The sequence below is a fragment of the Jaculus jaculus genome, chromosome 2 (genome assembly GCF_020740685.1).
Source record: "Jaculus jaculus isolate mJacJac1 chromosome 2, mJacJac1.mat.Y.cur, whole genome shotgun sequence".
Classification (NCBI taxonomy): domain Eukaryota; kingdom Metazoa; phylum Chordata; class Mammalia; order Rodentia; family Dipodidae; genus Jaculus; species Jaculus jaculus.
The window spans coordinates 97,666,096-97,680,429 of record NC_059103.1 but is presented as its reverse complement, the minus strand read 5'-3'; the positions used below and the strand labels follow the sequence as shown (position 1 = coordinate 97,680,429).

General features: G+C 39.7%; 1 protein-coding gene across 4 annotated transcripts in view; it reads left to right on the top strand.

The window, feature by feature from the left end:
* The window catches only part of Npnt (nephronectin), an 83,653-nt gene that overhangs the window by 23,962 nt on the left and 45,357 nt on the right, over positions 1-14,334 (top strand). The gene's annotated exons all lie outside the window — the stretch shown is intronic.

Sequence of the window (14,334 nt, the reverse complement as noted above, 5' to 3'; positions counted from 1 at the left end):
TAGTGGTTAGGGCACTTGCCTACAAAGCCAAAGGACCCAGGTTCTGTTTCCCAGGACCCACGTAAGCCAGATGCACAAGGTGTTGCATGTGGCTGGAGTTCGTTTGCAGAGGCTGAAGGCTCAGGCATGCCCATTTTCTCTCTATCTACCTGATTCTTTCTCTCTCTCTCAAATAAATAAATACATAAAATTAAAAAATAAAGGTGTTTCCTTCCTAGATCTGTTTAAAGAATTCAATTTGGGGTCTGGAAAGATGTCTCAGTGCTTAAGGTACTTGCTTGTAAAGTCTCAGAGTCTGGATTCAGTTTCCCCAGTACTGACATAAAGCCAGGTGCACAAAGTGGCACATGTGTCTGGAGTTCACTTGCAATGGCAAGAGGTCCTGGCATGCCTATTCATATTCTCTCTTCCTCCCTCCCTGCAGTTCTTTTTTCTTGCAAATAAATAACATAAAATTTAAAAAAAAAATTCAGTTTGGTAAGACAATTCATTCTTATTTCTTCTGATACTAAACGAGGACAGATTGAGGGATGAAGAATTGAAGATGCCCAGGGGAAGCATGACTTCCTGCTGGGCAGGATCAAGGAGGAGTTCATGGGCTCCTTGGTGTTTAGTTAATTTATTTCTTCAACCCGTGTGTGAGAGAGGCATGTTTTCATTTGATGTGTTTCTCTGCTGAATACCATGAGAGTGCATCTCAGTGGCATTGTCCCAGACCAGGAGTGAGGAGTTATGAGGGCATAGCTACATCCTGATGGTTAAGACAGGTGAAGGACTCAGAAGATATATACATATAAATTAGCTTTGACCTCAAAGTTGTAAAGAAACACTGTAAAGCTTTTAGGCAGGGAGATTTCATAATATTTCAGAGGATATAAGCTGATGGTGATGGAATCTGGTCAGAATCTGTGAGCATGTTTTTTAAACAGTCACCAGTGTTTTACAGAAAACACAGAGATCAGACCCGGTTGAAAAATCAGTCAATAACTGTATTACTGTGGGAACCTGTGGGCTGGAGCCTCAGAAGCATTAGCCCTATTGGAAGGAGCACATTTCCATTTCACCCTGGGCTTAGTTCAAGCCCAGTGACTGTGATTTTCAGGCATTGGAGTTTGGGGCCAAGTTTGCAACTTCCTCTTTGGCAATTTAGAGAATAGCTATTTGAGGCTCAGCACTAGAGATTGTTAACAGCTTTCATGACCCCCTTAAAAAATGGGGTGGTTTTAAGTAATGATGGTGGAAACAAAAAGTATAGGCAATGCTGGGCATGGTGGTGCACGCCTTTAATCCCAGCACTCGGGAGGCACAGGTAGGAGGATCACTGTGAGTTCGAGGCCACCCTAAGACTACAGAGTGAATTCCAGGTCATCCTGGGCTAGAGTGAGATCCTACCTTGAAAAACCAAAAAAAAAAAAAAAAAAAAAAGTATAGGCAAGGTAATGAAAATACTAAAAGATAAAAATTAAGAAGGAGGATGTGCAGTAACAAAGCTTCAAGGCAGTGAGGGGACAATAGTTTGGAAATCTTTACTGAGTTGCAACTTCATTTTGATAAGAGGCTGAAAAAAAATCATCCTTTAGAAACATAGTATCTTAGCCCCCCTTCTTACGTTTCCTATTTTATGCACTATCATTTCTGTTTTGTAAGATATTTTATTAATTTATTTGAGAAAGAGAAAGAGGCAGAGAGAAAGAGAGAGAGGGAGAGAACAGACATGCCAGGGCCTCTAGCCACTGCAAACGAATTCCAATTGCATGTGCCCCCTTGTGCATCTGGCTTACGTAGGTACTTGAGTGTCAAACCAGGATCCTTTGGCTTTGCAGGCAAATGCCTTAACTGCTAAGCCATCTCTCCAACCCTAAACTATCATTTCTTATTGTAGGGAAATATTTGTCTGAAAGTGAATTCTTACTAGGAAAGGATGACATTTCTAACCTAACTTTTAAAAGAATATTTTGTTTTATTTTTAAAATATTATATGTAATATATAATACACATATATTAATATATAATATATATAATTAGTATATACTTAATTTTCTCCTAACTGAGTTGTCTTAACTTCAAGGCCACTTTCTCTTGCATGCCATCTTGACTGTCACAGCAGGAAATCCATCCTTTTTCTTTTTTTTTTTTTTAAATTTTTTTTTTATTTATTTATTTGAGAGTGACAGACACAGAGAGAAAGACAGATAGAGGGAGAGAGAGAGAATGGGCGCGCCAGGGCTTCCAGCCTCTGCAAACGAACTCCAGATGCATGCGCCCCCTTGTGCATCTGGCTAACGTGGGACCTGGGGAACCGAGCCTCGAACCGGGGTCCTTAGCTTCACAGGCAAGCGCTTAACCGCTAAGCCATCTCTCCAGCACCCATCCTTTTTCTACAAGGTGTTTCCATACTTGTTTGATGCCTGTTTCATATTGCCTTCCATTGTGGTATTTGTGGACTTGAGTTATTTGCTTTTCTGGGAGGACTGTCCCATGAAGGTCAGGGCTGTCTTACATATCTTTACATCAAGTGTAACTGCTTTTGCATGGTGTTGTCCAGTCAATTCAGTACACTTTTATAGATGTAATGGATAGGGATTTGTACATATTAGCACTAAAAAAACCCAGAATATGTCCTTTCTTATATTTTATTTGTTTGTTTGAGAGAAAGAATACATACATGTGTATGTATGTATGTATGTATGTGTGTGTATATGTGTATATGGAGAGAGAGAGAGAGAGAGAGAGAGAGAGAGAGAGAGAGAGAGAGAGAAAGGGAGTGAATGGGCATGTCAGGGCCTCTAGCCACTGCAAATGAACTCCAGACACATGTGCCACCTTGTAAATCTGGTGTTATGTGGTACTGGGGAATCAAACTTAGGTCCTTAGGCTTTGCAGGCAAGCACCTTAATAGCAGAGCCATCTCTCCAGCCTAGGATATATTTTAAATACATGGATTATAATTTTTAAGAAAGATACAACTGAAGCTTTGTTTGCCTATCTTGTGACCTTACATATCACAGATGTTAGCTCTTATAGTTATAAAAAGAACTCAGTTTACATGCTATAATCCAGTGATAATTTACAATTATGGATGGAATCCTGACTCTTGACTATATATATAGAAGGGTCTTCAGGCCATATTTGTCTTCTGTTTGAAGAACTGTTTTTTGTTACATGGCCTCTATCACAGTGGACTGCCTCTGAGGGTCACACTTGCTGCTGTTTCATTCCTCTCTGATGCTTCTTATGCTGCTTGTTCCGAATCAAAAGTCCCCTGCCCTGTCCCCATGGAGAATTCCTGCTCCCCCTTCAAGATGCAGCTCACAGTTTCTGTTGAAAACTGCTCCTGGTACCCTTCCTTCTCTGGAGGAGAAATTCTTTGCTCTGTGTTCCTTTAACACCTGGTGTACCTGTCATGGTTGCTGGTGTCAGAAGACTGTTGCAATTCAAAGGAAATACTGTGTCATTCAAAGGACCCAAATTCTAGGAACTAGCTTTAAAAACTAAAGTTGTGGGCTGGAGAGATGTCTTAGTGGTTAAGAGCTTGCCTGTGAAGCCTAAGGACCCCAGTTCGAGGCTCATTTCCCCAGGACCCATGTTAGCCAGATGCACAAGGGGGTGCACGCGTCTGGAGTTTGTTTGCAGTGGCTGGAAGCCCTGGCGTGCCCATTCCCTCTCTATCTGTCTCTTTCTCTCTCTGTCACTTTCAAATAAATAAATAAAAAATGAACAAAAAGAAATTTTAAAAATTAAAGTTGTGAAATATATGTATATGTAAGCCATGCCAGGTGTGTGCCTAGAAGCTTATGAAAGCACCTATGAGGATGCACAAGGGGCTAAAGTAGGGAATATTGAAGCCTGTCTAGATATGAGTCCAGCAGACAAGGGGAAGAATGGTATCCATGTGACAATGTGGAGGTATTAGACAGTGTTGCTTCCTTGGAAACCACAGGTAACTATGTCATTGGAAATGAAGTTGGTAGGGTGCAGCATTTAAACCATGAGATGTGGTATTGAATGACATCGTAAGTGTTCAGCCTACAGAGATAAGCTAAATAAATGGGAAAGAAAGCCAGTGAACTCAGGTAAAAAGGAAAATGTCATGCTGAAATCATGGATTAGTGAGGGCCCTGTAATAGCAGTTTAGGCCTGGACTGAAGTATACACATTGGAGGGAGGAATACTATGGTACCCTCCCTGATTTAATGGATCTCTTTTATTAATGAGCATTGAGGTTGCTATCTAATTCATGGCTAAGGTTATCCATCAGATAAACTTGGAGTAATTAATGTTTTGTATAGAAAGAAAACTAATAGGCCAAGCTGACAAATGCCCAATATCTTATTATATCTGTACACAGTCATAAAAGTGATTTAGCTTTTGAAATAATCTGTCACTTGACTGATGTATCAGTGAACCTTTTAAAGATTTCAATTGCTGAAAAATGTGATGATGTGATAGAGATATTTCAGTGCTGAGCACTCCTCTGTCACTTCTCAGCACTGTGGTGCCTTCTAAGTCATCCCAATGTCCCTGCCATCTGAAAAGAGAAGCTTCTTTAATTAAAACTGAGAGTGGCATTAATATATGGGTATGAACATTAAGAGAAGTGCTTACTGGGCAGTTTGGTGAGCATAGTATATGCATTTAACCAGACAGCAGCAGATGTTACACCCCTAGGGTTCATGACTACCCCTGTTGTAGGTTTTCAGTATCTGGGATGTGTTCCCTCCCATGGAGTGGGCCTCCAGTCCAATTAGAAGGCAATTGGCTTCCCCCATAACAGACGTGCCACTATTGCACAAGTTGGCTCATTTGGCCTGGCTGGCCAAATACAAGGCTTGTATTGTCCACTGTTGAGTATCTTCACTGGTGATTTCTGTCTCTCTCTCCCATTGAACTGCATGCAGTGTGGCTTTTTCCAGTTTTCTGTCAGCTGGTCTACATGGAGGAGGTTTTCAGCTCACCTCCAGCAGGATTTCTCAGTGGCCTTGCAGCCCAAGTATGTGGAGTCTTCAGCAGTAGGGTCTTATCATCTACTCTTGGCGAGGAACCAAGAGCCTCGGCAATGGCCTGTCATGTTTTGGGGGCATCAGGAAACCCCCTGGCCAACAACTCACTGGAAGGTATCCCATCCCTGGCACTGAAAACTTTCTAGTAACAATCTATGGCTCCTGAGTGTTCTATTGTCCAAAATGTAGAATTCCATATGAGTTATTTATATCCTCTTAGATTTTGATTAGCCCTCCCTCCACCTTTTCTTTACTAAATCTCTTCCTCTGACCTCACTTACGCCTTTCACTCCCATTATTCTGTTTTACTTAGATATATACAATACCATTCTATTAAGTACCCCCTCCCTTCCTTTCTATTCCCTTTATATCTCCTTTCTAGCTTACTGGCCTCTGCTACTGAGTTTGATGGTTATTTTAAAATTTTCTGATAACTCTTCTGTATACATGGCCAAAATTAGAGGATCACATGTTCAATTAAAACAGACATGATGAGGGCTGGAGAGTTGGCTTAGCGGTTAAGCACTTGCCTGTGAAGCCTAAGGACCCCGGTTCAAGGCTCGGTTCCCCAGGTCCCTCGTTAGCCAGATGCACAAGGGGGCGCACGCATCTGGAGTTCGTTTGCAGAGGCTGGAAGCCCTGGCGCGCCCATTCCCTCTCTCTCCCTCTGTCTGTCTTTCTCTCTGTGTCTGTTGCTCTCAAATTAATAAATAAAAAATTTAAAAAAAAAACAGACATGATGAATTTAAACTAAACAACATACTGTAGTATGTTCTTTTATTTACTGATAAATTCTTAAATTATGATATCATACATCTTATAAACAACCTTTTGGAAAGAATTTTTAGCATTACTTTCTAAAACTTTTCTAACATTCCTAAATCCTAATAGTAATTGATTAATCATTGGCTCTTCTGTGTCATCTGCGTCTGTTATCAGGACATCTATGGTGGCTTCTGTCGCCCCTCACTGGACCTGCCTACTGAAGATAAGGACTTGATCTCATTCATGCTTACATCCCTAGCTCCTAATATGGCATCTTAGGGAGCTTTTCCTCTTTGCCACCCTGTAGCCCTCATCTGTTACTTGCATGACCTCTTAGAGGTGGGGACTGTTCTAAGGATTTTATTTGGGAGCCTCATTTAATCCTCTCATGAAATCTATGGTAAGCTCTATATAAATCCTGTGAGTACTTTGTTAGCTGAAAACATGCCAATGTGGCAGTTTTCAACTTCTGATCAGTATGTAAGAGCAGCGTCAAGCTGAGACATCTGTATAGGTCATCCATTTCCTATAAGGGAAGGGCTGGGAGTCCAGCTCTCGTTCTCCAGCATTTGGACCATTCATCTCATCTGAAAGTGCACTGGAAAATGAACAGCTGCTCACAGAAGTATTTGTGAGATAGTCATGTTATCAAACTTCTGATTAGCTACATCTTCCCTGTTTATTTGAAAAAAAAAAAGCCAATTCTATAGAAGAGAGAATAGGAACAGTAAATACCCATTAACTCCATCTACAATTAACACATTTTACGTATTCTTATTCCTTCCCCCCTTCCCTCCCTGTCCTTATTACTTTCACCTCTCTGCCATTTGAAAGTCACTTACAGACATAATAGCACTTCTTGCCTAAATAACTTCAGCTTTCTGCATTTATCTCTGAAGAGTAAGGACATGTACCTATAAACAATAATATCATTTATTATACTTAAAAAATTAAACACTGGACTGGAGAGATGACTTAGTAGTTAAGACACTTGCCTGTGAAGCCTAAGGATCCAGGTTCAATTCCCCAGTACTCATGTAAGCCAGATGTACAAGGTGACGCATGTGTCTGGAGTTTGTTTTCAGTGGCTGGAAGCCCTGGCGCCCCCATTCTTTCTGTCTGCCTGCCTCTCTCTGTCTCCTTCAAGTAAATAAATTAAAAAATTGACACTGATATAATGTTATTTCATAATTAATAGTCCATAGATTTCACCAGTTGTGCCAATAATATTTTTGTTTTAATATGCTTGTGTGTGTGTGTGTGCACACATGCACGCATGCATACATGCATGCATTTGGGCACTAGGGTCTCTTGTTGCTGCTATTGAATGTTTGGTCAGCCTTACATGAATGGCTAGGGAATTGAACCCATGCCAATAGGCTTTGCAAGCAAGCTCTTCTAATTGCTAAGCCATCTTTCTAGTCCCCCTTTAAAATAATTTTCCTACAACTTACTAATACAGATCAACTTAGGGTTAAATCTAGAATTTGATTGGCATTCTTTGCTACCCTTTCATCTTTAATTTTATAACCTTTTTTTACTTTTATGCTTCTTGACATGACATTTTTTGGAAGAGTTTACACTGAGTACATGTTAGTGTATTCTACAATCGAAATTGGTCTGCAGTCTCTGCATCATTCATGTTAGAAGCATTCTTTAAGAATGTTACACTAGGGCTGGAGAGATGGCTTAGCGGTTAAGCGCTTGCCTGTGAAGCCTAAGGACCCTGGTTTGAGGCTCGGTTCCCCAGGTCCCACGTTAGCCAGATGCACAAGGGGGCGCACGCGTCTGGAGTTCGTTTGCAGAGGCTGGAAGCCCTGGCGTGCCCATTCTCTCTCTCTCCCTCTATCTGTCTTTCTCTCTGTGTCTTTTGCTCTCAAATAAATAAATAAATAATTTTTTAAAAAAAAAAGAATGTTACACTAAGTGATAGCATGTTATACTGGTGCTGTGACACATGTTATCAGCACACCTATTATTGATGATACTGTTGATCATGGGATAAGATTTCTTACTTTTTGTGCACACGTTTATCTGTATGTACATGTGTGCACATGTTTGTATATGTGAATGCATGTGTGTTATGTTGGTTTGGGTGTGCATAGAGGCCAGAGAACGACCTCAGCCACTCTTCATATTGCCACTTACCTTTTTTTTGTCTCTACCTTTCCAGTGTTGATATTTCAAGCACATGCCACCACACCCAACTTTTTTTTTTTTGGCTTCTTTCAAGGTAGGGTTTCACTCTAGCCCAGGCTGACCTGGAATTCACTACATTGCTCAGGGTGACCTCGAACTCAAAATGATCCTCCTACCTCTGTCTCCTGAGTGCTGGGGTTAAAGGCATGCGCCACCCAAGATAGGATTTCACTGTAACCCAGAGTGACCTGGAATTCACTATGTAGTTTCAGCGTGGCCTTGAACCCACAGTGATCCCCGACACAGCAATCCCTCTGCCTCTGCCTTCTGAGTGCTGGAATTAAAGGCATGCGCCACCACACCCGGCACACCCAACATTTTTACCAAGTAAACTATCTCTGGGCCCAACTTCTCATTTCTTTTGCTTTAGTAATTTGTAAATAAGTTGTAGAGTGATACATTGAGACTGGATATTATGTGTGGGTATTTTATTTTATCTTTTTAAATCACATTTCAATGACTGTAAAGTAGTAGTTTTTAGATTTTATTATTCATAAATTTTACATGGTATTACTCTACAAAGATGTGTTAAATCATCTTACTTTAAAATAGTCACTTCAAATCCATGAATTCTTTCATTATTACCCACTGTTATTATTCATTTGTTTTTAATTTTTATTTAATTTTATATATTTGAGAGAAAATGGCAGATAGAAAGAAGAGAGAGAGGGAGAGAATGGGTACACCAGGGCCTTCAGCCACTGCAAACGAACTCCAGATGCAGGTGCCACCTGTGCATCTGGCCTATGTGGGTCCTGGGGACTCCAACTTGGATTCTTTGGCTTTGACGCATGCGCCTTAATCACTAAGCCATATCTCCAGCCCTTGCTTATCTATTAATCTAGTTATTAGCCATTGCTATCTTTACGCTTCTTGATGATCAAATGAACCCAAATTGGTCTGTGGGATCCCCTCAGAGCCAGTTTCTATTTGTTTTTTGTGCATATCTCCAACATTTTTTGAGTACCTCATTGGTTTTTAGTATGAACAAAAAATAGTATTCCCTCTTTCCTTTGGTCGACATTTCCTTTTTGGAGAATTACATTTAGAAACAAAGATCCGAGTTCAAGGGCTCTCATTGCTTCTGGTATCTATTTAGCAAAAACAAAAATAAGCCTTACTTGCTTTTCCAAATAAGTAGTAACACTTTTTTTTTATTGTTGTTATTTTGTTTTTTGAGGTAGAGTCTCACTGTAGCCCAGGCTGACCTGGAATTCACTATGTAGTCTCAGGGTGGCTTCGAACTCACCATGATCCTCCTAACTCTGCCTCCTGAGTGCTGGCATTAAAGGCGTACACCACCACGCCCGGCTGTAACACTTTCTTGTATTTTCTTAAAGTCTAATTTGATATTACTCTAAATTCTACTCTTGCCATGAAAACAGAAGTAAAATTTCAAGTGAACTGAAATGACAACAGTGCTTAGAGGAAAATGTTTGAAGTGCAAAGGGAGAGAGCTTAATTAGATAAACGCTGGCTTGCGATGCAACAATGTAGATGTAAGCGTCTCTCTCCTCTGGGCTACTTTTGGAGTTACAAGTTCATTACTGAGAGATGAAATATATTCTTGAGGAATTTGAATTGAGCGTTTCCCAAGACAAAAGTCAGTTACTGCCAAACAACCCTTGGAAGACATAGTTATTTAACTCCATGCTCTAAGTTAGTATCAATTTATATAGACTTTGACTACTTGACTGGAGTTAGGCTTTTAATTACAGTAATGTTTAATTTAACACAAAGGAAAACATTCCTAATGTAGTAGTGCTTCACTAATGCTTTTGAGTCCATGGCTTGATTGCATACTAAGCATAGAATACAGGAGATATTTTTTCAAGTATCAGTGTTTATTGGCAAATACAAGTATATAAAATCAGGGCATGAGCATGACTTGATGAATTAAGTAGATTTAATTTCAGTACTATAATATTAGGGACCTATTTAATTTCTCACCATTTGTTTCACATCCACGAAAACTGCTTCGAGGGCTTTAACAGCCTCTCAAAACTAATCAGTTTTATGCAAGTAAACCATATTTCTTTAAAAAGACTTGTGAACTTGCTCAGGTTCAAGGATATTAAAATGTTGCACATAAATTTCATTACTAGAGGTAAAAATTCAGGCAATATAATATTTTTAAATATTCTGGTAGAGCTACTTTATATATTTTTAAATTATAGATTATGTTCTTAATTGCAAGTGTGACTTCTTGGAAGTGTACCTTAAATACTTTTATGTTTTTGGTCACCATTTTCCACTTCCTCATCCTTTTCTATTTAGCATTTGGCTATAATCTTTTTCTTTTGAGAGAGAGAATGGGCATGCCAGGGCCTTCAGCCACTGCAAACCAACTCCAGATGCATGCACCACCTTGTGCGTATGTGCAACATTGCATGCTTGTGTCACTGTGATCTGGCTTATGTGGGACCTGGAAATTCGAATATGAGTTCTTTGGCTTCTCTGGCAAGCACCTTAACTGTTAAGCTGTCTCTCCAGCCTTGGCTGTAATCTTACTCTCTTTCCAAATTCCCTCAAAATGCTGGCCTTTCTGGAGACTTTCAGTTCACCAGAGGAGCTGATGGATTGGAATGACGTTTTTACTGAAATTGGTCAACTTACTTAACCTTCTGTGCTTTCCCATGTTTACTGGTAAAATGATGATGTCTGCTGCTTTCCTGCCATATATGGATGTTGCAATGATAAATTCAGTCATATAAAATCATTTTCAATTTTGAATTCACAAGAACATTTACTAGATAGCCTTTTTTAAATGATAAGCATCAGAGCACGTTTACCCACTTTCCTACAGCAGAGATTTAAGATTTCTCTTTTAAGAGTTTCATTTTGGACAACGAATAACTCACACTACAACCCAAGCAGGGCTTGCTGAAGACGGGCAGACCTTAGACAGTGAGATTCTTTCCCTGGGTTTTGTTCTACAAGGGATACGTGATGCCTCAGGGCCATTTCCAGTGGATCCATATGAAATACTGCCTCCATTTCTTCCCAGTTCTATTAATAAAGCAGTAGGGTAGTTCATGCTTGTTTTAGCAACTTTTGCTCTTCCAAGGCCAAATGATCTTTGAAAAAGAGATTGTCATCATATTTTCTTTACTTCTCAAAAAAGACTAACCAAATCAAAATTCTGTGAAGCTTGTGGGATGAGCTGAGAGCTATGAAATCTTTCCACTTTGTGTCTGTCCATTCTTCTACCTTATCCCTGCATACTGCCTTATCACCTTTGTTTCTAAGTAAGGTGACCTGGAGGACAAGGCACTCTCTTCTGCTTTAGGGGCACTGTGTGAATTTAACAGCATGATGTTGATTGTAAAATGACAATTGCCTCTAAAGCATTCTTAAAGGCATTCTTACACTAAAGGCATCCTTCTCTACTGGATCTTTAGCCAAAAGGCCTAGAACCAATAGGACATCCTTCTCAAGGATTGAGGTTGGGTTTGCTTTTCCCTCCTCACTTTACAGAGCCCCTATCTTCTTGGATTCTCACCATGTCTTTATTTTTCAAACTTTGGCACTTGAATTTTTATACTTGAAACATGATAAAATTGATGTAGGAATTTAATTGTCCTCTAATTTGACAATTCAGTACTTTAGCAGAGTTCAGAAAATATTTTCTAGCACTCAAAACCCTGGGTACATCAGTTAGCATGGTGTTAATGGTAAAACTTTGGTTTGCAAACAGAAGAGTCTTGGACATGTATGGTTAGAGAGCTATGTTTGGTTTGCCAGGGGAGACATGTTTCTTTTTCTAGTTAAAAGAATGATTTAGAGATTATCTTAAGAAAATTTGGGAGATTGTGCTACAGGAACTTTAGAGAATAAGTTTTATGTGTGGCTTATCTGCTTGGACTTCATTCTTTTGGAGGAAAAAATAATTGTTACATCTGTAGTCTTTATATGACCTTTCTTTACTAAGCCACATGTTGGTGCTAGGGACAGTATGCCGTCAAATGTGACCTGGTCTCCTGGTCCCTGGTTTACATGAAGATCAGAGCAGAAACGCTGCTTCTCTGATTAGCCGCAGTGTCAACAGGCACCCTGTTTCCTCCAAGTTTAGTGTATCATCTACCTTTGATGTCAGAGAAGTTTGCTACTAACTGAAAACGGACCATCTTTTCCCTTTGGGTCAGGTGGATGGCCTGCTGTTCACAGAGTAATGCAGATTAGAAAGGTTAGCTTTTGCTGGTCCCTCACATTACAATGAAATAAGTAAAAGGCGGGCCAGCTTATACTAAAGTGGGACTGTTTTCATGTTATTTCAAAATGGGTATTTACTTCCAATTATACTTCATTTATAAATGAAGTTATTTTTATTTTACCATGAGCAGGTGGTATTATAGATATAACATAAACATAATGAATTTTATTACTTACTGTTGCCTATTGCTAACACTTTAAATTCTAGGTCTCAAAAACAAAACCATTTACTGGCTTAATTATAAGCAGATTGTATCCATACGCCACCACCTAGTGCTGAAGGACAGTCCGTTAAGAATTGTATTTGGCTGGGTGTGACAAAGACAACAAGATCAGTTTAGGAATTTTTGTTCTACCATTCTTTCTCTTCTCAATATCAAGTCCTACAAACAATACTGTGTTTCAGCATGGCTTTCATTCCAGAACCTCCCACAAAGCCCCCACACACAAAAAAACACCCACAAAAAACAAAGGTAGGTGTGTTTGTCAGGCTCACTGTAAGTAGTATCCCCAAAGCTCCACCTCTTTACTTCTACTTATATATAAATTAGCTAGAAATTTAGTTCTTTATTAATCTTAAATGGCAAGAAAAATGGTCAGTGTATTTTTTTTTTATTATGAACTTATCCTATACTAAGGAATAAAAATGAAACCCATTCTGTATTAAAGCAGAAGGGTAATAAAAAGTAGACATTGGTGAGAATCCAAAGAATGAGGCTGGGGTGAGCCCTCAGGGGTTAAAGGCACTTGTTCTGTTGGGTTCTGATCCCCAGCACACAGGTAAAGCCACAGAGTGATACAGCATCTGTAATCTCCACAGCTAAGGCAAGGGGCAGTGGAGTCAGGAGAATCCTGAGGCTTGGGCTCAGCTTTTCGGGCATTCCCAGCAGCAAACAATAAGAATCCTGTCTCAAATAAGATGGAAAGAGAGGACCACCAACACCCTGAGTTGGTCTGTTTCTCTCCCCCTTCTCTCTGTCTCTGTCTCTGTCTCTCTCTCTCTCTCTCTCTCTCTCTCTCTCACACACACACACACACACACACACACATACACACACAAACACACATGCGCACACAGATCCAACTGGCCTTCTGTGACATATTTTAGTCTTTCTTTTGATGTCATCTGTGGTTTCAAGTACTTGACATGATGGCCCGCAAGATCACTTTGCATACACCAAGAACCCCCTTGGCTGCTTTTCCCCTCCCACTTGGTTTCCTTCTGTAAAGCTGTTTTCTGTCCCCACAGCCTCTTACCTTGAACAACTGCTCCCTGTGATGACAGTTCACACTTGACGCTGCTGTAGGATCTATGGTTACAGTTATTACCCATGTTCCTTTGTCCTTTCAGCTCTCTATTTTACCTCTTGTCCTGGCTTAGAATTAGTTACATGGTTAATTTTATATCCTCTGTGACACTCCTTTCTTCCCACTTGTCTAGTGTAATATACACTGTATATAATAAATGCTTGTTGAATTCTATCCCAGATCTAAGGCCAAGAAGATGATGTGTGGATGTTTATGTGTGGTGTGTGGGGGGGAATATTTTGTGCAAAAGTTTGTAGTTTTCTTTTTCTGGGAAGAAATTATTCTACCACTTTTAATAGCTGTTGGCTAATCCATACTTGTTGGTTACCTCAGTGCAGCGCAGTAAGCAGTTTGCTTTAAATTGCTGGTTCCTCTAACTGGAATAACCATTCAGAGTCTTGACCTCATGGAATGTGTGCATTTGATGTGCCTAGGATTAAGGATTCTGCTGAGAGCAAATAACAAAACGGGGAAGGACAAAAACCCCTTTTGTTTTCAGAAAGCACCTGAAAACATCCTAAATGGATGGTCATCAAGCTGGTCAGAGGTCAAAAGGCAATACAGCCTGGAGGCCTAAAGTTTAATTGCTTTCATAAAGTGTCCCCTCTAAATAACTTCATGTTTTTAAGTGGTATCCTTAAAGCTACTTTTTTCATATTTTTTATAGATAGTTTCAATTCCAGTTATTCTAAGTGGTTGCTACTTTGACTTACATCTAATAATTCTGAGCTATTACTTAAAAAGTTGTGGGTGGCCAAGGATACTTGATTATTCAAGTTACATTCATGCTTACAAAGTTAAGGTTTGTGGGATATCTCTTCTTAATGATGAAATATTTTTTTCAAGATGA